The sequence below is a fragment of the Lactuca serriola genome, chromosome 9 (assembly GCF_051521515.1).
Source record: "Lactuca serriola cultivar US96UC23 chromosome 9, Lser_US96UC23_V15, whole genome shotgun sequence".
Taxonomy (NCBI): Eukaryota; Viridiplantae; Streptophyta; class Magnoliopsida; order Asterales; family Asteraceae; genus Lactuca; species Lactuca serriola.
The window spans coordinates 8,043,048-8,067,713 of NC_136416.1; the positions used below are offsets into that span (position 1 = coordinate 8,043,048).

Genomic DNA, 24,666 nt, shown 5'->3' on the forward strand with positions numbered 1-24,666 from the left:
TAGGTCAAAAACATGAAAATAAAGGCTTAAACTTGAGAATGGAACCAAAAACTACATAGATCATCATATTTGGAACATATAATACTAGAATGATCACATAGATTCATAAAGTTGCTAACTTTATGAGATCCAACCATCCAAATTATCACAACAAGAAGATTTAGGGACAAAAGGGCTAGATCTAAAGGTAAATAACATAAAGGTTGGATCTTAGGGACTTACAATGGTCCAGAAACGTGATCAAGGTTGGTGAGATGATTTGATTGCTGTAACCAAGCTCAAAGATGCCTTCTTCTTCAAAATACCACCAAAATACACAAAAACTCAAAGATTAGCAATATAGGTTAGGGTTTCCTTTTGGAGGCTGAGGGATAACTGATAGGTGCATTTTATGCACCTATTTTGCATGTTTATTTCCGCCATTTTCATAGCATTCTACTTCACAATTGTTGCATTTACTTAATCAATTGGGCAATTGCATATTTTATTAAGAATGATTGGTACTTCACTATTTTTGATTTATTTTGTAGGCATTATGGAGCATGGAGCTTGGATCATGGAGAATGGAGCTTGGATCATGGAGCATGGAGCTTTAGTGTATGAAAAGAAGATGTATCGATCATGCCATGGAAGGAAAGCATGAAGACATAATATGAGTCATTGTTGCATTATCATCATAGCAAAGGACTACGTTTGAAACACGGTTCATGTCACACTGACACGGGTCATGTTTGTCCTTTCTCGTCTTATATTTGAGCAAAATGACTCATGTTGAAGCTAGACTGAAGATGGAGCCAACAGTGAAGACTCTTTGGAATTTTAGCAAAAAGCATGGGTCATGCCAAAAACACATGGGCAAAAGGCATGACCATGCTAAAAACGCATGGTCTTATGGAAAGAACGTGAACACTAAATAAAACAAAGCCAGACATCATTTTATGAGGAGAGACGGTTTCTGGAGCAACTTTGGGCGATCTTGGACGATTTTGGGAAAATTATTGGAGCTTTTGATAAGACCTAATCATTGCAAACACTTTTGATTTCATTTTAGTAAGCATTAAAATTTTCAATTTCATCTTTATTCTTGTTTGATTTGTTCTTAGCAATGTGTGGCTAAGAAACCCTAGTTTCCAGTTCTTGTTCAAAACATGTTGATTGCTTGACTTGAAGCATATGATTTGATGTTTGATTTGTGATTCTATTCTAGTGATTATGTTTTTGTTTTATAATCCTTGAATTTGATTTGTGTTTGATTGGCCACTTTCATGAATTGAATTTTTGTGTAGTTAATTAACTTTTAGGGCACTTAATCATTCTATTAAGTTAATAATTGGTAACAAGCAATAAGTTTTCTTATTGTAAAACATATATCACATGTTTTCACACTTTCGAGCGTATGATAAGAAATGAACATTGTTGGGAAGCCTGTACAAAACTTAATGCGGTTTTTCAATGCAATGTAAGAGCGTGTTTAGGTTGAATTAGTAAAGCTAGGTCTAGTTAAAGAGCGTGTTTTGGTTAGATAATTTGGCAAGCGAGGGGTATTAGAGCTTGTTAATATCCTTCAGTACCAACATATAATAACAATAATGAATTACATCAAGTCATAATCAAGTTGAACAACAACATTGAGAACCAGAACTGGAAGCACTTTTACAACTTGTTTACAAATCTATTTCATTATGTGCATGCTTTTAAAGTAGATTGTTATTTAGTTACTTACTTTTGCAAACAAAATCCCCTTTTTGACCAAAGTACCTTGTGCAAAGAGGTATAGACTTTTGACCCGTGTCTCTGTGGTTCGATCTTGCTTGCCTGGTACTACTTTTTAGTGCATTAAAACAGTTTATTTGGAGTCTGTTGTACCCCTTTATTTGTTGGGTTTGACAAGCCTAACAAGAGTGAATGAGGTTGAGGTTAGGTAACCCTAGCCATCACATTCCTTAAATAGGGGCTCAAACTCCGGATTAGGGTTTGTCATTAAACAGCGGCCACGTCGTGGCGCCAACTTAAGGGCCATGAAAACTCTTGCCTTGGCCATGTCGTGGGATTCCATCACCACGTAGTGGCCACCATAAATACAAATTCAATTGATTAAATTTACTTAAAAAAGACCATACCTAAAACTTGGCATTACACCTGTGTGAGTTAGTTGATTCTAAGGCCTCGAGGCCCTTGTTCGAAGTAGTACTAGTTTGAGTATGAATCAAGTAGGAAGTGATTGTGTTAATCGACTCAAGGATTGCAGTATAAGGATGGGTGTGGGCCAATGATTTGGGATGTCATTTTCTACGATGGGGTTTTGTTTTTCCAACTTTTCGTGTTCGAGGGAGAAGAGATCGGATGCGTGTCAATCGATAAATATAATATAGGGATGGTGTTCTCCACATCGGTTTCTATTGCAAAAGGGTAAAGTCTGGTTCGTTGTCAATCTTTTCCATCTTTAATATAAGGATGTTTGAGACTGATTGTTCGTTGGTTCGGTGGATGGATTGGAGATCATGTCGTAAGTTGAGACTCTGACCCAGTTTTGACAGGATCGGTGTCTCCAATGTAGATTAAGAATTTGATTCTAAAGTCGAAACGGAAGTTCGAAGAACGAGGATAACTGGTGCGTAACCAAGCACTACACTCAGGGTAGAGAATTCAAGGTTTTGTTACTCGCTCAAAGGGTTTAGAGAGTCGCAGTTGGGGCGACATGTAGAGAAATGACGCAAAAGGGGTACTCGTCATAAGTTAGCATCGAGATGTTTTTGGTTCGAATAAGGGAGTTCTAATGTTATGCTAGGTTTTTTGGAGTTATTTTCAGGGGATTCTTGAAGGTTCACAGGAGGATGAAGTTGGGTGTAATTTCTTCAAATGCAAGTTTCTAGTGTGCAAGGTCCGGTCCTTAGGGTGCCTCGTCAATCAAATGGTGTTATGGGTGACTTCGTTAAGTGTGAGTCAGTGTCACTATGGGACGTTACAGGGTATCCATCTGAGATTCAGAGTCTCCCTAAAATTGACTGTATCGGGTTGAACCGGTTTGATGATTTGTGGTTCGAAAACGTCATTCGGTGGTAGTTCGAACTCTAAGTGGGGAAGAACTGTGTATTCCTCTTAGAGGATTATCGGTCTATTTGATCTTTGTAGGTTTCAGTATAATGGGATAGAGGAAACAATAGTTCAGGTATACAATATTTTGGTTTAGGTTTATTGTTGCATAGGAGAACGAAAGAAGGCTACCATTAAAGTACTCATAGTTAGGAAGTTTTATCATTGTGTTTCTCAAAGGATTCATGTCGAAGTCCTTCATGGCCAAGAAGAATTTGTGTAACATCCCCAAAATACTAAGTAAATTTTTTTGTTTTAAAACAGCCAAAACTATCAACCATTCATTTCATAAACCATCAAAGTATGTCAATATAGAAAATAGTTATCAGAGTGCAATACAAAATCATAAAATGAAAAACACGGGTGGATGTTGTGTCATCATGTCAGGCCCTTCCCCTTCGAACCGGAAGTACCTGAAAAAACATTTTAAACACAAACCATGAACACAAAGCTTAGTGTAACATTCCGTTAAAATAAATAAATAAATAATATAAGTAAATAAATTAATAAATAATAAGCCCTAAAACCCCGAGACATAATTTCTAGAATTTGGAGTCTATATTATAACATTAGGGCTTGAAATGTTAAGACGAAATTCGTAAAGCAAGGGTTGTTTGGTAATTATTGGTTTTAATTTGAAAAGGATTTAGGGAGGCAGAGACCAATGTTGTATAAATGGAATTAAGTTTGGAAGGGACGGGATTTACCCCCCCCCCCCTTCGTTTCCTTCATGCCAACCCTAACCCTAAACATATCCTCCAGCCGCCACCTGTAACACTCCAATTCAACTATTGCACTTTAGACCCTTGAAAAGGAAAATATGGAATAACGGGTACCTTAGTAAGCAGGGCATAATTTAGGAGTACGCCAAGCGTATTAAGAATTCATGATCGTGGAAGGTGGTCACGTACGCAGGGCGTATGCATAGGTACGCGGTTCGTACGCGACAGAGGGCCAAAACCCTAATTCTCAGACTTGACACCTATTTAAACACCTTTAAGCCTCTTGGACTAAACCCTAGTCTGCCTCCCTAGTCTTATTTCGCCCTTCTACACCAAAGATACCTTGTGAGATCATTTTTGATCTTAAGGAGTGTATTTGTGGTCATTTTAGTGACCATTCAAGAAGAAGGAGTTGCTAAGCAAGCTTGGAGTGGCATTGGGCTTCAAGAATTTGCATCTAGTTCACCTTGAAGAGCTTCTGGAAGTATAAAGCTTTGATCTTGCCATCTTATTCATTAGATCTAGCTAGGGTTTCTATTTTGTTCCTTTAGTTGGTTTTGGACCACCTCTTGAGAGTTTGAGAAACTCCATAGTTTAGGGAGGATAGATCTGAAGTCCTTTGGTCCATTCATTGCATAAAAATGGAGTCTTGATGAATGTTTTGACCTCATGCATGGATTAAAACTCTTGGAAAGGTCTTAATGGGTTGTTGGGAGCATAGGGGACATGCAAAGGCATAAAGTTGCCAACTTTATGCCTTAGGACGTCTTAATGAGATTAGATCTAAGGTTTGGACGTTAGAACATCGAGTATTAAGCACTTAATGGAAAATGTACTTAATCTGTTTGTACACTGGGCGTAACTTAGAGTATGCAACGCGTATGTCTCAGGGACTCAGTACGTTGCGCATACTAGGGTGGTATGCAAGACGTACGCACAACGGATGAACTCGGACTTGTTTTGAGCTTGTAAGCTTTTGGGCCTCAATTAGTCATTGGGCCTGGTCATGTTTTGGATTTAGTGGACCAACTTATCTTTTTTGGGCCATGGATACTATGGTTGGACCTTATTGGGCCATGAGGCCCATTAATGATTTTAGACATGGACTTTGGGCCCATTAGCACAAGAAGACTTTTTGTGCCATTGTGAAAGGACTTGGGGTTTGGGTTCTTCAATTGGATTGTGTTCAATCCTAACCTTGGGTAATGTTATTATTGTTCAACACGGTTGGTTATAGACTGTTAGGAGAGCAGCTTTCGGATTCAGCTGGCAAAAGTGAGTCTCCTCACCATACCAATGGGTCTAAGGCACCAAGACTGACCCATTTTATGATATGTGGTATCCTAGCTGAAGTTGTATTATGTAGCATGTTAGTTGGTATGAGCTAGGAAGTATGTTAGTGGTATATATGGTATGCTTGTATGGAAGACCATGGGAGAGCCCATGGCACCTGGATGTAAGACCATGTGGAGAGCCCATGGCTTTCCTACTAAAAGACCATGGGAGAGCCCATGACACTCGGATGTAAGACCATGTGGAGATCCCATGCCTTTCCTATTAAAGACCATGGGGGAGCTCATGGCACTTAGGTGTAAGACCATGAGGGGAGCCCATGGCATCCTAGAATAAGACCCTGGGGACGAGCCCACGACATGCCTATATGTTGTATGCAAGGCTTATGTAGCTTTTATAGCTAATATGATTATGTGATCATGTGGATTGTGTGGGGTATGCTATGGAGAAATCACTAAGCATTAACTTACAATTTGTTGATTTGTTTCAGGTACATCTGAGCCTAAGGGCAAGGGCAAGGCTTGATGGCACGGAGTGCACTCTCCGACATTTGTTTTGATGGGATACTCTGATGTTTTGAATAAAATGTTAATGTTATGAATTTTGAAAACAGTTGTTAATGTTACTTTACATTTTATAGGAGTGTTTGGCTAATTAGAAATGAAAAAATTATTTGAAAATTTTGGGTCGTTACACCACCCTTATACCTCCATTCCTCGAGTTGCCGTTGCCACCTTATCACCGCCTTGCACCACCAAGCGACCCGTCGTTGTTCCCGCCGTCGACAAATACAAGAACTGCAAGCCCGAAGCCATAACAGTGGGGAGATCGGAGGAGCTAAAAGCTCGTGATATCTGTTGCTGCCATTTTCAGTCGGGTTTGTGCACCTCCCTCTTCTACGATTATTTTTCCGTTAACATCGCTGTTGTCGCCACTCCACGCGATTGTTCTTTTCGTGGTTAATCCAGCCGTCATCCTCCTCCAAAGGGGAGGTTGCAACAACGTGGTTAGTGTTTTCAAAGGCGTGTGTGCGTGTTTCAGAATATGTCGGCGCGTATGTGTGCATTTGTTGGTCAGAGATCATAAAGGAGCACCATGGCAGCTAACCATGGTGGTTGCCGCCCATGCTACTTCTTCTGCCACCACCAACCACTATGAGAGGTGGTTGTGTGTGTGAAATGGTGTTTATGAGTGTGTTTATTTTAGTTGAATGTTGTTTTTGGGTGTTGCTTGACTGGAAACTGAATAAAAACCACCACCAGCACAATGTTGCCGTTCTACCACCACCAGCCGCCACTTTGGGTGGTTGTGTGTATATGTGTGTATGTCTGGACTGATGTTTGAAATGCTTTTATCACTGTTTTGGCCTAAAATCATAACCACCGCCGTCGTGAGGTGGTGGCTGCTGTCGTGAACCACCGTTGACCAACACCACTCGGGGTGTTAGTGGGTGGTGCCCAGCTTATTAAACTCTAATTAACCTAAAAGCCTAACCTGGAACCTAATTGGCTAGTATTTGGGTTGGAAACCCTAATGTCATGAAACCCTAATTTTGGAGTTGGACGGGACCCGTATTAAAACTATTAATTAAACTTAAAATAATACTTAATAATGCCCTTACAGTTAACTTAATGCAATATTTGGCTTAATAGATTAGGTCCTTAAAGGGTTAAGTGTGGAACACTAACCTTAGTTATCATTTTATGTGAAAACCCCTAGAATCGAGAAGCTCTATTTTGGAAAATGATCGGGCACATAGTTGGACTATTGATTGGGTTTTTATTTCACCCGAGAATGACTAAGTTAAACCTTAATCAGTCCTACCCTTAGGTGATTAAGTCCTTAACGGGTTATGTAACATCCCCCTCTGGCACGTATCACAATATTGTCCGCTTTGGGCCACTCGGCACGAGGACTTCCCAGGGGGTCACCCATCCTGGTACTACTCCCGCCCGAGCACGCTTAACTGCAGAGTTTTTATGGGATCTGCTGCCCTCACGGCTTTAAAACGCGTTGTAATAGGGAAGGTATCCACACCCCTTATAAGGAATGCCTAGTTCTCCTTCCCAGCTGATGTGGGATCAGATTTAACCCACTTTCACCCCCCATTATAGGGTTCGACGTCCCCGTCGAACACATCGACCCGTGCCCTGGCTCTGATACCATTTGTAACATCCCCCTCTGGCACGTATCACAATATTGTCCGCTTTGGGCCACTCGGCACGAGAACTTCCCAGGGGGTCAACCATCCTGGTACTACTCCCGCCCGAGCACGCTTAACTGCAGAGTTCTTATGGGATCTGCTGCCCTCACGGCTTTAAAACGCGTTGTGATAGGGAAGGTATCCACACCCCTTATAAGGAATGCTTAGTTCTCCTTCCCAGCCGATGTGGGATCAGATCTAACCCACTTTGGATTTGTAACATCCACCTCTGGAACGTATCACAATATTGTCCGCTTTGGGCCACTCGGCACGAGGACTTCCCAAGGGGTCACCCATCCTGGTACTACTCCCGCCCGAGCACGCTTAACTGCAAAGTTCTTATGGGATCTGCTGCCCTCACGGCTTTAAAACGCGTTGTGAAGGGAAGGTATCCACACCTCTTATAAGGTGTAACATCCCCCTCTGGCACGTATCACAATATTGTCCGTTTTGGGCCACTTGGCACGAGGACTTCCCAGGGGGTCACCCATCCTGGTACTACTCCCGCCCGAGCACGCTTAACTGCAGAGTTCTTATGGGATCTACTGCCCTCACAGCTTTAAAACGCGGTGTGTTAGGGAAGGTATCCACACCCCTTATAAGTTGTAACGCCCCATTTCTGGTATGTTGCTTTCGTGGCATTTATTTAGAAGTTTTCGAGAGGGACTCGGCGAGTCTATGGCCCAACTCGTCGAGTAGGGAAGAGATTTCGAGCACGTGATAGTCGGCGACTCGGCAAGTCCATATTCGGGACTCGGCGAGTCTGCCTGCCAGGTAGAAACCCTAAATCCCCGGGTTTGCACCCTATTTAAACCACCTTATGAGCCCCAAACTCGTCCCCTTCACCCTCAAAGCATCATTTAGCAAACCCTAATCGTTTTCTTGAGTAATTGAGTATTTCTTGTGTGAATCTTGAAGTTTTGAAGAGAAGAAGGAGGCTAGATCCAAAGGAGAAGAAGAAGATCCAAGGTCTTGCACCCATTTCAGAGTTTATTGAGGTATCAGCTGATTTCCTTCTGTTTCTATGATTTATTTATCTTTCACAAGCATATTTAGCCTCTTTTAGCCATTCCTTAGCTTGTTCTTAGTAGAGGGATCACATTAGATTGATTAGCCTTCGGATCTCGCCATGTTTCAGTTCCAAAATCGTAGATCTATTACCTTTATAGAGCCATTTTGCATGATAGCCCTAGATCTACTCTTCTAAGTACCTTTTTAGCCTTTATATCCCTTTTCATGCGTATGTGCACGTAAAGTTGGAAACTTTACGTGGTAAATCAGCCTTAGAAACTCAGATCTATAAATTGTATGCGGTGGTTTCGAGCAGAATCGAGTTTTTAGTATCTGCATGCATGTGACTCGGCGAGTCGTTCTTCGGACTCGGCGAGTCAGGTCGCGAGTCCCCGATCTTTACCCTTTAAGTGATTTCGAGTGGAGGCCAGTGAGCAGTAGGATGGACTCAGTGAGTCGGAGGTTAGACTCAGTAATGGAGGGACTCGACGAGTTGTTCATACAACTCGGCGAGTCCAAGAAAATCTTCTTAGATCGAAGAACAACTCGTCGAGTTGTTCATATGACTCGACGAGTCGGATGCAGATTGCCTGAGCTTTTGAATCAAGAGGGTACTCGTCGAGTCGATGCCATGCTCGATGAGTAGCCACGAGTAGGGTTGAGAAGTGAGACTAGGGACTCGGCGAGTTGGCGGCCCAACTCGGCGAGTCAGGTCAACTGTAGGTTGACTTTGACCGGGAGAGTTGACTTTGACCAGGGGTAAAAAAGTCATTTTACCCAAGGCAGTGATTAGCATCTGATTGAGTGTGTTTATGGATTTGTAGCCGGAGAGATACCGAAGTTGCAGCAGTTAGCTTCCAGATCCATACACACAGCAGCCTGTTCGCGAGGTGAGTTTCCTTCCAGTAGGAACGGGTCTAAGGCCACAATGCCGGCCCGTTCAATTAGCAGTAGTTTCTGGACTTCGGTCCAATGCAGTAGTTAGTATGTTTGACGCCTCTGTGGCTCAGACAGGATTTATGTGCTTATACTAGATGATATGTTATGTTATGCCGTGTTCAGTTAGTCCGGACTTCGGTCCGATGCAGGGGACGGGGTCCCAGTCAGTTTCGGACTTCGGTCCGATGTAGGGGACGGGGTCCCAGACAGTTTTGGACTTCGGTCTGATTTAGGGGACGGGGTCCCAGTCAGTTTTCGGACTTCGGTCCGATGCAGGGGACGGGGTCCCAGATAGTTAGTCCGGACTTCGGTCTGATGCAGGGGACGGGGTCCCAGTCAGTGGGCAAGGCCCAGTATGTGCTTTTTATGTATTGTATGGTATGTGGTAGTTTGGGGGAGCTCACTAAGCTTCGTGCTTACAGTTTCAGTTTTGGTTTCAGGTACTTCCGCAAGCAAAGGGAAGAGCTCGGGATGATGGCATCGCACACACCACAGCTTCAGTTTTTGTCCTGGGAGTTGATTCAGTTTCTTGATATGTTTGGATACAATTGTGTTACAGTTTCTCTCACAGTATTTTATTATGGTTTTTGAAACACGCAACGAATGGTTTTAATATGTGATACTCAGTTTCATGGTTTTTGTTATAATAAAAATTGAAATTTTTGGGTCGTATTTTTGGGTTGTTTCATAAGGAATGCTTAGTTCTCCTAACCAGCCGATGTGGGATCAGATCTAACCCACTTTCACCCCCCATTATAGGGTTCGGCGTCCCCGTCGAACACATCGACCCGTGCCCCGGCTCTGATACCATTTGTAACATCCCCCTCTGGCACGTATCACAATATTGTCCGTTTTGGGCCACTCGGCACGAGGACTTCCCAGGGGGTCACCCATCCTGGTACTACTCCCGCCCGAGCACGCTTAACTAAAGAGTTCTTATGGGATCTGCTGCCCTCACGGCTTTAAAACGCGTTGTTTAGGATAGCCTGTTTAGGACTAAGGATCTAGGAAGATGCCTTATGTTCCTGTTATATGCGTTCCAGCTTTATGAGAATTGCATGCTAATATCGAGTAGACAGCAGTAGGATAGCCTGTTTAGGTTATGCCTGGTAGCGCGAGCTTACCATTGTATGCTAGTATAGTTTCTCGTTATGAGAGTAGATTTGCTTGAGTAGTTTCCGGTGTCCGAATGTTGCTTGCTTCGTGCTTTGTAGAACTCTTGGTGATGAGAGTTAGCCATTAGGTGAATACGTCACGTCACATGTGATCAGGGTTGAATAATCTCAGAGTGTTGGATTTGGCCCTATTGCGCAGCTCTCGTTTGAGTCTAACCGTTGTAGGGACGAGCCTTTTACTCGAAGGATTATCCGAGCCTCATCACATGTGATGGTATTCAGGTGATGGCTAATTAGCATTGCAGGGAGGCCTTTAACAGCTGAGGACTGGTTTGAGTGGAGTAAGAGATTTCCCTAGGGCAAGCCTAGGATGAGAGTAGCAGAGATCAGTAGTAGTATAAGTGACTTAGTGGAGTCAAGACAGTTCTTGAGGAAAGTACGGATAGATGTGGAAGGTAGTATGGGCCCGTACTACTGAAAGCAGAGGATCCGTACTCGAATCGAGGAAGGCCGAGACAAGACCAGGGAGCTAGTAGTAGTATCAATGATCCCTTGAGATATTTCAGTTTTTTGATGTTGCTATGATGTGTTTCAGAATGGTGGTTTTGCGTTCTAGGCCAGCAGCCGGCAGTGGAGGTCCAGGGGAGGGATTAGGATCAGGCTCGGGGGACGAGCGCATGGATGAGCAGACCAGAGAGTTTCTTTCTTCAGAGATTACCCATATCATTTTGGAGCAGACTCCTGTGATCTTCGGTTCGATCAAGGAGGGTATCCTAGAGCTGATGGATGAGAGGTTCGGCACCTTCCGTGCCGAGGTGGCGGCCATGATGGGGTTGCGCACACTTACGTTCAGGGAGTTCAGGGCATGTGGAGCTCCAGATTATCATGGGGCGCGGGACCCCATAGCGAGTACTAGATGGTTGGCGGATGTGGCCAACGCGTTCCGCACGAGCAGGTGTCCCGAGGGGGACAAGGTTAGATTGGCGTCCTGTCTTCTGAAGGACAGGGCACGGGATTGGTGGGAAGAGGTCGGACATACCATTGGAGATGATGCAACGTTAGATGCCATGACCTGGGCTGATTTCTCTACCAGGTTCAGGGCGGAGTTTGCACCGGTTATTGAGGTGCAGCAGTTAGCCAGAGAGTTTCAGGACCTCACCCAGACTACAAAGACCGTGGCGGAGATCACCGCCAAATTCAGGGAGAGGGCTCTTCTTGTTCCTCAGTATGCAGCCGATGAGGAGATGAAGAAGGCCCGTTATCATGAGATGTTGCGGAGCGATATCCGCCAGTTTGTGAGCCGATCCAGTTGTAAAACGCTGGATGACATGATTGCTAGGGCTCGAGAGAGGGAGATTGATCTCGAGATGGAGAAGAAGAGGAAACCGGAGGCGGTTTCGGGTTCAGGAGGTTCGGGCAAAAAGCCCAAGGTTTCAGATCACAGAACCAGGATTCAGCCGAGCCACGGTCGATGTGGCAAGTGTGGGAGGATGCACGATGGGGTGTGCAAGGCAGGGAGTTCCGGCTGCTTCAAGTGCGGTCGGACTGGGCATTTGAGTAGGGATTGTACGAACCCTGCTACTGCCATTGCAGCATCGGATCTGATTTGCTTTCAGTGCAATCAGAGGGGACATAAAAAGTCCCAGTGCCCGAGTTTAGCCGCAGTAAGGAAGGTGGCTGCACCTGCCCCTGCTACTTTGAGGATTACAGATGGCCGGCAGGGCCGAGCCGAGGCGCCAGTGGCGAAGAGTAGGGCTTTTCAGATGACAGCAGAGGAGGCGCGAGTAACTCCTGATGTGGTGACGGGTATGTATTTTCCCTTCATCTATTTATTATTATTGATTAATTATTGCTTATGATTATATGTTTTTATATAGGGTCGTTCTCTGTGAACGACATTTCTGCTACGGTGTTATTTGATTCGGGGGCTACCCGATCGTTTGTATCGCTTGCGCTTAGCAAGAGATTTAGTAGAGCTCCAGGGAACCTGGATTGTCCACTAGAGGTTGAGATAGCAGATGACAGGACCGTGAGGGTCGCCAGAGTGCATAGAGAGTGTTCTCTTCAGTTGTTCGACGAACAGTTTTCGGTGGACCTGGTTCCGATTCCCCTGCGAGGGAATAAGGTTATAGTAGGCATGGATTGGTTGAGTCCCAATGGGACGGTGATTGATTGTGAGCTGCAGCTAGTGAAGGTTCGCACTCCCAGTGGGGGAGAGTTAGTGATTCAGGGCGAGAGGCCACAACGCGGACCAACCTTTTGTTCCGCCGCGAGAGCGAGACGCTATTTTCAGCAGGGTTGCGCTGGTTATGTAGCTTATGTCTTGGATGCCCGGGAGAAGGGCAAGGCGGTAGTTGATGATGTTCCGGTAGTGCGAGACTTCTCGGATGTATTTCCCGAGGATTTACCGGGAATACCTCCTGAGAGGCAGGTTGAGTTTAGGATCGACCTGATTCCTGGTGCGGCTCCGATAGCCAAGGCACCGTACCGTCTAGCTCCCCCTGAGATGCAGGAGTTGTCTACACAGCTGCAGGAGCTGCTAGACAAGGGTTTCATTTGGCCGAGCAGTTCGCCTTGGGGAGCGCCAATCCTGTTTGTGAGGAAGAAGGATGGGTCGCACCGTATGTGTATAGATTACCGGGAGTTGAATAAGGTAACGGTGAAGAACCGTTACCCACTTCCGAGGATAGATGATTTGTTTGACCATCTTCAGGGATCGTCGTGGTTCTCCAAGATCGATCTATGCTCCGGATATCATCAGATGCGGGTTAGGGATGAGGATGTGCAGAAGACTGCTTTCAGGACCAGGTATGGTCATTATGAGTTTGTGGTGATTCCATTTGGCTCACCAATGCTCCAGCCGCGTTCATGGATCTCATGAATCGCGTGTGTAGACCGATGCTGGATCGGTCAGTGATAGTATTCATAGATGATATCTTGGTGTATTCCAAGACGCAGGAGCAGCACGAGGAGCACCTGAGGGAGGTGCTGGAAGTTTTGAGGAGGGAGAGACTTTTCGCAAAGTTCTCCAAGTGCGAGTTCTGGTTGCGCGAGGTGCAGTTCCTTGGTCACCTCGTCAACCAGAAGGGTATTTTGGTGGATCCGGCCAAGATAGAGGTCGTGATGCAGTGGGAGGTCCCGAAGTCTCCATTCGAGATTCGGAGCTTCCTAGGGTTGGCAGGGTATTACCGGAGGTTCATTCAGGATTTCTCCAAGATAGCAGTGCCGCTCACCCGACTGACCAAGAAGTCGGTGGTATTTCGTTGGGGGCCTGAGCAGCAGGCAGCGTTCGAGACTCTCAGGCAGAGATTGTGCGAGGCTCCGATCCTTACCTTGCCAGAGGGAGTAGAGGACTTTGTAGTCTACTGTGATGCTTCAATCATAGGTATGGGAGCAGTGTTGATGCAACGAGGCCATGTGATAGCTTACGCCTCGAGACAGTTGAAGCCTCACGAGGCTAACTATCCTACCCATGATTTAGATCTGGGGGTGGTTGTGTTTGCCCTCAAGATTTGGAGACATTATCTTTATGGGGTCCGTTGTACTATCTACACGGATCACAAGTGTTTGAGGTACCTTATGGATCAGCCGAGTCTGAATATGAGGTAGAGGAGGTGGTTGGATGTGTTGAAGGATTATGATTGTGAGATCCTTTACCATCCAGGGAAGGCCAACGTGGTGGCCGACGCCCTAAGCCGTAAGGTGTCGGCAGCCCCTATCAGAGATTTGTGTTTGAGGATGACAGTGATTACTCCGTTGTTGGAACGGATCAGGGAGGCTCAGGTTGAGGGCCTCAAGGAGGAGAGGCAAAAGTGTGAGAGGATAGTGGGCCGAGTAGCTTCGTTTGATTATGACAGTCGGGGATTGCTGACACTTCATGGGAGAGTGTGGGTACCGTACTGGGGTGGGGTACGGCAGGTGTTGATGGACGAGGCTCATAAGTCTCGATTTTCTATCCACCCAGGGGCGACGAATATGTATAGAGATCTTCGACCCAATTATTGGTGGTCCTGCATGAAGCGGGATGTCGCCTGGTATGTTGAGAGGTGCCTGACCTGCAGGAAGGTCAAGGCGGAGCACCAGAGGCCTCATGGCAAGATGCAGCCGTTAGATATTTCTGTGTGGAAATGGGAGGACATCACCATGGATTTTATCACCAAGCTTCCCAGGACCGCACGAGGGGTAGATTCGATTTGGGTAGTAGTGGATCGGTTGACGAAGAGTGCTCATTTTATCTCGATCCAGGAGAGTATATCGGCAGAAAAGTTAGCCGATATCTATGTGCGTGAGATCGTAGCATGTCATGGAGTGCCGGTATCGGTGGTGTCAGACCGAGATGTCCGTTTTACATCCAGATTCTGGAAGCGGTTTCACGACGAGATGGGTACTCGTCTCCATTTCAACACCGCTTTCCACCCTCAGACGGACGGGCAGAGCGAGAGGACGATTCAGACTCTCGAGGACATGCTCAGGGCATGTGTTCTAGACTTCGGTGGCAGTTGGGATACGTATCTTCCGTTAGCGGAATTTTCGTATAACAACAGTTATCATGCGAGCATTGATCGACCTCCCTTCGAGATGCTTTATGGGAGGAAGTGTACGACCCCGATTTGTTGGGGCGAGGTCGGTTAGCGGGTCATTGGGAGTACAGAGGTGGTGCTCAAGACGACCGAGTTGATTCAGCAGGTCCGTAGTAGACTGCAGACTGCGCAGAGTCGGCAGAAGAGCTACGCCAACAGGAGGCGTTCAGACTTGGAGTTCCGGGTGGGCGATATGGTCCTTCTGAAGGTCTCACCCTGGAAGGGTGTCATCAGGTTTCGGAAGAGGGGCAAGCTGGGCTCCAGATTCATTGGTCCTTTCAGGGTTTTGGCTCGAGTGGGTCGGGTTGCTTATCGGCTGGATCTTCCAGTAGAGCTTAGCCAGATCCACAACACTTTCCATGTGTCTCAGTTGAGGAGGTGTTTGGTGGATGATTCAGCAGTTGTCCCCTTAGAAGATATTCAGGTTGATAGCAGCCTGAATTATATTGAGAGGCGGTCACGATTCTGGACCGGAAGACAAAGACCTTGAGGAACAAGGCAATTCAGTTAGTAAAGGTGCAGTGGCAGCACCGGAAGGGGTCTGAGTGGACGTGGGAGGCTGAGGAAGAAATGAGAAAGCACTACCCGGAGTTATTTGCAGATTCAGCCGTAGCAGACTTCGAGGATGAAGTCTGACACAAGTGGGAGAGAATTGTAACGCCCCATTTCTAGTATGTTGCTTTCGTGGCTTTTATTTAGAAGTTTTCGAGAGGGACTCGGCGAGTCTATGGCCCGACTCGTCGAGTAGGGACGAGATTTCGAGCACGTGATAGTCGGCGACTCGGCGAGTCCATATTCGGGACTCGGCGAGTCTGCCTGCCAGGTAGAAACCCTAAATCCCCGGGTTTGCACCCTATTTAAACCACCTTATGAGCCCCAAACTCGTCCCCTTCACCCTCAGAGCATCATTTAGCAAACCCTAATCGTTTTCTTGAGTAATTGAGTATTTCTTGTGTGAATCTTGAAGTTTTGAAGAGAAGAAGGAGGCTAGATCCAAAGGAGAAGAAGAAGATCCAAGGTCTTGCACCCATTTCAGAGTTTATTGAGGTATCATCTGATTTCCTTCTGTTTCTATGATTTATTTATCTTTCACAAGCATATTTAGCCTCTTTTAGCCATTCCTTAGCTTGTTCTTAGTAGAGGGATCACATTAGATTGATTAGCCTTCGGATCTAGCCATGTTTCAGTTCCAAAATCGTAGATCTATTACCTTTATAGAGCCATTTTGCATGATAGCCCTAGATCTACTCTTCTAAGTACCTTTTTAGCCTTTATATCCCTTTTCATGCGTATGTGCACGTAAAGTTGGAAACTTTACGTGGTAAATCAGCCTTAGAAACTCAGATCTATAAATTGTATGTGGTGGTTTCGAGCAGAATCGAGTTTTTAGTATCTGCATGCATGTGACTCGGCGAGTCGTTCTTCGGACTCGGCGAGTCAGGTCGCGAGTCCCCGATCTTTACCCTTTGAGTGATTTCGAGTGGAGGCCAGTGAGCAGTACGATGGACTCAGTGAGTCGGAGGTTAGACTCAATAATGGAGGGACTCGACGAGTTGTTCATACAACTCGGCGAGTCCAAGAAAATCTTCTTAGATCGAAGAACAACTCGTCGAGTTGTTCATATGACTCGACGAGTCGGATGCAGATTGCCTGAGCTTTTGAATCAAGAGGGTACTCGTCGAGTCGATGCCATGCTCGATGAGTAGCCACGAGTAGGGTTGAGAAGTGAGACTAGGGACTCGGCGAGTTGGCGGCCCAACTCGGCGAGTCAGGTCAACTGTAGGTTGACTTTGACCGGGAGAGTTGACTTTGACCAGGGGTAAAAAAGTCATTTTACCCAAGGCAGTGATTAGCATCTGATTGAGTGTGTTTATGGATTTGTAGCCGGAGAGATACCGAAGCTGCAGCAGTTAGCTTCCAGAGCCATACACACAGCAGCCTGTTCGCGAGGTGAGTTTCCTTCCAGTAGGAACGGGTCTAAGGCCACAATGCCGGCCCGTTCAGTTAGCAGTAGTTTCTGGACTTCGGTCCAATGCAGTAGTTAGTATGTTTGACGCCTCCGTGGCTCAGACAGGATTTATGTGCTTATGCTAGATGATATGTTATGTTATGCCGTGTTCAGTTAGTCCGGACTTCGGTCCGATGCAGGGGACGGGGTCCCAGTCAGTTTCGGACTTCGGTCCGATGTAGGGGACGGGGTCCTAGACAGTTTTGGACTTCGGTCTGATTTAGGGGACGGGGTCCCAGTCAGTTTTCGGACTTCGGTCCGATGCAGGGGACGGGGTCCTAGATAGTTAGTCCGGACTTCGGTCCGATGCAGGGGACGGGGTCCCAGTCAGTGGGCAAGGCCCAGTATGTGCTTTTTATGTATTGTATGGTATGTGGTAGTTTGGGGGAGCTCACTAAACTTCGTGCTTACAGTTTCAGTTTTGGTTTTAGGTACTTCCGCAAGCAAAGGGAAGAGCTCGGGATGACGGCATCGCACACACCACAGCTTCAGTTTTTGTCCTGGGAGTTGATTCAGTTTCTTGATATGTTTGGATACAGTTGTGTTACAGTTTCTCTCACAGTATTTTATTATGGTTTTTGAAACACGCAACGTATGGTTTTAATATGTGATACTCAGTTTCATGGTTTTTGTTATAATAAAAATTGAAAATTTTGGGTCGTATTTTTGGGTTATTTCATAAGGAATGCTTAGTTCTCCTAACCAGCCGATGTGGGATCAGATCTAACCCACTTTCACCCCCCATTATAGGGTTCGACGTCCTCGTCGAACACATCGACCCGTGCCCCGGCTCTGATACCATTTGTAACATCCCCCTCTGGCACGTATCACAATATTGTCCATTTTGGGCCACTCGGCACGAGGACTTCCCAAGGGGTCACCCATCCTGGTACTACTCCCGCGCGAGCACGCTTAACTACAGAGTTCTTATGGGATCTGCTGCCCTCACGGCTTTAAAACGCGTTGTGATAGGGAAGGTATCCACACCCCTTATAAGGAATGCTTAGTTCTCCTTCCCAGCCGATGTGGGATCAGATCTAACCCACTTTCACCCCCCATTATAGGGTTCGACGTCCCTTATAAGGAACGCGTTGCAAGTGACTATGACCTGTGACCGTTTATTGACTCAAGTACCTTCCTGTAGGTGAATAGAAGCGAGTTAAATCTGGTAGAGTTCTTCGTTGCTATAGTGGTTATCCGCACGTATATCGAAGTGAGTTTTTCCTCACTGTACCCATGGGTCGAAGGCACCAAGGTCAGCCAACTAGTTTTGGTTATCTGCTAGTAGAGGGATTCCCTAGGGACTGTATATAGGCATGTAGGATAGATTGAGGACTCTTGATCTAGGCTCTCTTGCCTGTTTCTTGTTTGGTTGTGGTTTTGGAGTAGGATCACATGTCCGGGTGACTATCACACCTCTGAGTATATACGGCCATGCATTCCTTGGATTGTCGATATTTAACATGTTGTTATGCTATAGTGGTTTGTTAGATCTTTGTTTTGGTATTAAGTATATTGTTATGTTGTAGTGATCTGTTAGATTTGTGTTCTAGTATCGTGTATGTTGTTATGCTGTAGTGATCAGTTAGATCTGTCTCCTGGTATTGAGTATGTTGCTTTGTGGCAATAACCTGTAGAACTGTATGTTATATTTGTTTGTTGGTTATCATTTACGGAGTGCACTTAGGGACTGTCTGTGGTCATGTAGGATAGTCCGAGAGCTTTTGGTCTAGGCTCTCTTACATGTTCCTTGTTTGGTTATGGCTATAGAGTAGGAACATCTGTTCGGATGGCTACCTCACCTCTGGTTACTTACGGTTACGCATTCTATGGGGGTTAACTGGTAGCGGGACGGTATGTTGTGAGAGGATTAGTAGGCAGTAGTGAGCTGTATGAATACTGTTTGCCTATATTATGTGCCTACTTGATCTTGATTGTTTATATGTCGACATATTGTGTTTGGTTTGGATTGAGGTGGTCATGCTTTGTGCGGTAGGCCAAGTTACCCGGTGTGGGCCGGCTGTAAGCCCTAGGCACGGAGGCTCAGGAAGAGCATTAGGGTTGAGGTGGTAGGCCAACAAACCCTAGGTATTCCAGCTTGATGGCTGATTGGACCTATTGTATATTGGCATTCCAACCTGGGGTATTCCATCATGAAGATAACTGGACCCGGAGGTTGACTGGGTCTGGGGTATTCCAACCCGATGGTTGTCTGGACCCAACATGTTTGATTATATATGTGATCTGTTTATATGGTGGTATTTTTTGTGGGGGGGGGGGGAGGGGGAATTCACTAAGCTTTATGATTATCCAGTTGTTTATGATTTTAGATATCATCGGTTATTGCTGGAATGCGAAGGTGAGACTGTACACACTCATTAGCAACATTGAAGATTATGTGATTCTACTATACTCTGATTTTTAATAAATGTACTTCAGAATAAATGGTTTTCTTGTTTAATGAATTAATAAATTGGAAAGTTTTTATCTTAATTAAAATGAATACTTTTTGTTGCGAAATTGAGACGTTACACTTAATGAGTTCCCCAAAATACCACATATCATACATACAATGAGCCCCGCCCGGTACATATCTATCAGTAACATACGATGGGCCCCACCTAGCATCGATTTTTATAAAATATAAAAATGTAGGTTAAAAATGAAAGTTAAAATTAGAAGATGCAACCTAACGGAAAGTTGTAGTTCTAGGAAAGAGCTACACAAATTTATAAAGAGGGTAAGAAAATAAGTTCATATGAAGAAAATATGAATTTTTTAAAAGGAATTAAGGGTGCGCAGCATGCCCGTCGCGCACATCTGACCCCCAGATTCGTCAGAGATTTGGAAACGTGGATCAGCAGAAGGGTGACACGTGGCAAGATTTGCATGGGCCACGAAGCAAGTGCACGCCGCGCAAGAGAGTGCATGACGCGCACCATCACTATAAATAAAGGTGCTTGCTTCCTGGTTATTCATCTCAACCCAACCTCCAAACTCTCTCCATATACTTCAATACCCTCTCGATGGCAAGAAACTCCGGTTGCAACGGTTCGGGCGATTCTCGATACGCTATTAGAATGAGTTTACGACCCCTATTTTACTATTTTAAAATCTTTTCAGGGGGAATACATGGTTAACAAATGATTTTATAAAAATAATTATTTTATAAATATTAATTCATTTTATAATAAGCTAGATGTCTTAGGATAGTATAACTGTAGATACTATGCCTAGATTTAAGCTATGATCTGTGTCTAAAAGATATGACGTCCGATAATCTAGGAGTAGGTATTACTTAGATGTTATAATGGCCAAATCCCTAGGAAACGTTAGTACCTAGGAGTTATGTTAGACAAGATTTAGGATATGCATTGTATTTAGTTGTTACGCTGCCCAAATATCTTATTAAAATAACCATAATTAGGGTATATATATGACGATTTATATACATCTTATAATTATGAAATCATGAATATAATTATATATATATATATATATATATATATATATATATATATATATATATATATATATATGTAGGGGTAATTATGATAACAATAAAATATTAAAAGATAAAAGACTAGGGTTAATGCGTTAGTGAGTTGATTATTCATCCAAAAGCCTTGATTAAATTCGGCATATCCCTAATACTTATAATCGTTAATCTTGCGAGAGCTATAAAGTTATGTATAGATCTATATGGGGCCATGACAACCCCACATGTGATTGCTTGCTATAATCCCAGTATGTTACCTTCCATATAAGTAACTATTCGAAGTTTGATGAAGCATCGTGATTAGGGGTACATTTATGGTCATAGCATCGATTATAATGGCTCATGTTAATACATTAAAAATTACCTTAGAACTTAGATTATCATTTAGGACGCCTGGTATGGTAATTAAAATACTTTAGGATCATTAGAAATCCTTAAAACATGGTAAATTAGGGTTAACGAAAGATAATCCTAATTAAAATACGTTAGGATCGTTAGAAATCCTTAAAAGATAGTAAATTAGGGTTAACGAAAGATAATCCTAATTAAAATATGTTAGGATCGTTAGATATCCTAAAAAGATAGTAATTTAAGATTAATAAAAGATACCCTAAAAGATAGAAGACTAGGTAAATAAATAAGAAATGTTTTCACAAAAGAAAATTATTCTTAAAAGAAATTCAAAAATAAAAACCCGTACACTCACCAACATTATGTTGACTTTTCAATATTCATTTATTCTCAGGTTAATAGGATTGACGCTCTTTATACCGTCACACTACTCAGTGTTTCCACCACAGGCCGGACAGGGAGTGTGACACATGGGACCAAAAACTCAAAAGAATTTACCAACCAACAAGATCTAGCAAATGAACCATCAAGGTGGGAGCTTTTATCTTCTAGAGAAACTAGATGAACAACACAAACTGGATCTACAAGCAATGGATCTCCAAGAGCTCCTCTAAATATCACCTTTACAAACACACAAAAACATCACTCTAATAGCTTAAAGAACCTCACAAGTTGACTAGGCTTTCGAAATGGTGCTTTGGGATAGTGGGGGCTGATGATGAGAGAGGCCTCAAGGACTTAAGGTTCTTTAAATAGGGTCCAAACCCTAAAAATTAGGGTTTGGGACATGTGTGAGTACGCCCTGCATACCACTTGAGTACTTCCTGCATACTCAAAAGAGTCCTGATATCCTTTTAATGAGTTACGGTAGGCGTACTCATGGAGTACGCCTCGCGTAAGGACCAAAAATGGAACATTTTTATATTTTTAGCTGGAAAATGAAAATACTTGGGAACACAAGTGTTACAATTCAAGGATTGGTCATGTAACGTCTGTAAGTTGGGGCTAAATGATTAAGTGATTTGAGTAATAATTATTTATTTTATTGAATAGTCAAAAATCCTCGAATAGGATAATTACTCGTTATACACGTTACAAACTATATAAATATTTATTTATCATATACACGTTATGTGGACACATATTATGAGTATATAATATTACAGAAAATCTTATTATAAAATTTATCATTGAAACGATACAATAAATTTTAAAAATAAAAGATTATTCAGGATAAACAATCTTAACAAAAGTTGTTATATTGGTGATGACGATCATGTGAAGATAAAGAACGCCTAAATCTGATTTTGCATTAATAAGTTATGATTTTCCAAAATTTCTCATACAACCCGACATAGCAATGTGTGTCATAAAAAGTGAATTGGAGATCAGTTGTTTGTTAGTCAAAACAATCTAAATGAAAGTTTAAGTTCTCGTATATACGAATTCGTCAATATAAAGAACGTCCAAAACAAAGTTTGTATGAAAAGTTATGAATATCGTAAAGCCTTTTACAATGTATTTTTTATACAATATTAATTATCCGACGAAGTCTAGATGAAATTTAATAATACTCGTTGATAGGAAAGTTTTGATATAAAGAATGTTGAAAACGGAGCTCGTATGCGAAAAATATGATTTTTCAAAAATGGTGAAAAATATTTGTGTATGGTAACTTGGCCCTATGAGAGCATGCCATGTGGCAAGGCTGAAGTCGGCTTTTTTAACCGACTCAATGACGTGGCCAGACGAGCATGTCACACGTGGCATAACCTGAATAGAGCCACCACGCCATGACGTGACGCACCATTCTCTATAGAAACTTTCCTATGGCCCCGAGACCGATATTTCTAAGTTTTTAGCTACTTTAGCGAGGTGTTGAAGCTTTAGAGAGCCCCGAAGAAATAAAGTATTCAGGGTCGAAATTTTTTCTTCAACTTTCCGAACTTTTGCTACAAATTTATATAAGTTAAGTTGCACTTACTACATTTTATTTGTAACTTACATGTATGCTCATTATCGTTATTATGAACCTATAAATAAGATTTATCAGTGATTCTAATAAAAATATTGATTGGTCTACTTACTGGAGTGATGTCTAGGCTAAGTCTAGTGAGGTGTTTAAAGTGAAATTTCCAAACATTATACGTTGTATACCAAACGGATTCTGCATTTGATATGATTTTATCTGGTTATTCCGTATCAGATAGAACTTGATGTAGCTCTTTGAAATTATTGAAGGATCCATAAATGGTTAAATATAACCTTATAAATACGAATGAATACTGAGACGTAGTAATATTCGTATTTAGGTTGTTTAAAAGAGAAAAGTTGAAGTGTTAGGCGATGAGTTGTATTAACCGTGAATCTTCCACCTATAATCGAGTGAATGGATATTTACTTTTACGAGTATGATTTAATATAAGTATTGAATACTTAAAGAATTAAATATATGTTGAAAAGTTTTGTATTCTATGTTGATAGTATACTTTATAGGTGAATTAAATGTTTATTATCTAAAATACGTGTTAAGTGTATATTTGATAATATTACGTAACACTCTATGTGAATCAGATATAATTATATAAAAGCTAAAAGTATTCTTGGTTATACTACATGAAAATCTTATTACAAATCTTATTACTTAAATAGATACTTTCCGGTTAAATTATATGTTGAATATAAATACATGTAGGATGAAAATTATTTCATAATATAAGAAAAGTGTTTTAGAGTTAAGCAGAGAGGAGAATGTGCGCTTTGAAATGCTTTTAAGATACATACATGATACCGAAAACAGCTATAAGAAAATCCGAAGAGGAGTTTATTGGATAATTGAAATGAGGATGTTGAGGTGGACTTGCGGTAGAACTCTTTTGGATAAGCTACCAAATACAATTATAAGATTTTTTTAGAGTTAAGCGGATCATCAAAAAATTAAGCGAATGACGATTGAGGTTGTATTGACATGTACAAAGAAGGTCGACATCAGATGGTATAGTCGATGATAATTGATGGTAAGAAAAGAAGACGTCATAAAAGGAAGTTGGATAACAATATGAGGATATAAATGGAGGAGTTTTCTCTTTCTGATGATATAACAGTAGATAGGAGCGTTTGGAGGCTTAGTATTAAGATAGATGACTAGCCTAACCCACATGTACCTTTTGTTATTGATCTTTATATTGATGACAATTGCTTCACACTCATATACACGTTTTCTTAATTTTATTTATTTTCATGTTTTTGTTTTACTGTTCACATTGATTTATCGTTTCCTTGTTTGCTTCATTTATAGGTATTCATATTCATAGGTTTGTTCCATATTTTTCTCATGTTTTGTCTGACTTCTAACTTTGATGTATTGTTTCCTTGTTTGCATCATTTATAGGTATTTATATTCATAGGTTTGTTCCGTATTTTTCTCATGTTTTGTCTGACTGCTAACTTTGATGTATTGTTTCCTTCTTTGCCTCATCTATGGGTCCTCATCGAGGAACACGTCATAGGTTATCGATGTGAATCTTCTAGGCTAATTGTTGACATTCTACCTCTCTCGCCCCCATATAAATGGAATTTATGGGGCATGTTGTCGTTAGGATAGGAAAAATGCAAAATGGAGTTTTTTTTTCTTCTTTGGAATTGTGTTGGCTTTAGAAAATAATTGAAAATTTGATGATGATTTTAAAATATGAAAGTAACTGAATGAGTATAAAATTTAGTTTAATGGTAAATGATGTATAAAAATATAAATTTAATGACATTTTTTTGAGTGATGATATTTCTAGAGCAGTAAAAACATGTTTGACTTGTAATAATTGATCAAAATAATATTTCTTTCAAATTAAATCT

At 42.6% G+C, this 24,666-nt stretch overlaps 1 pseudogene; it reads right to left on the reverse strand.

The window, feature by feature from the left end:
* Positions 1-17,812: 17,812 nt before the first annotated feature.
* LOC145077374 (5S ribosomal RNA) lies at positions 17,813-17,930 on the reverse strand (annotated as a pseudogene).
* Positions 17,931-24,666: the final 6,736 nt, after the last annotated feature.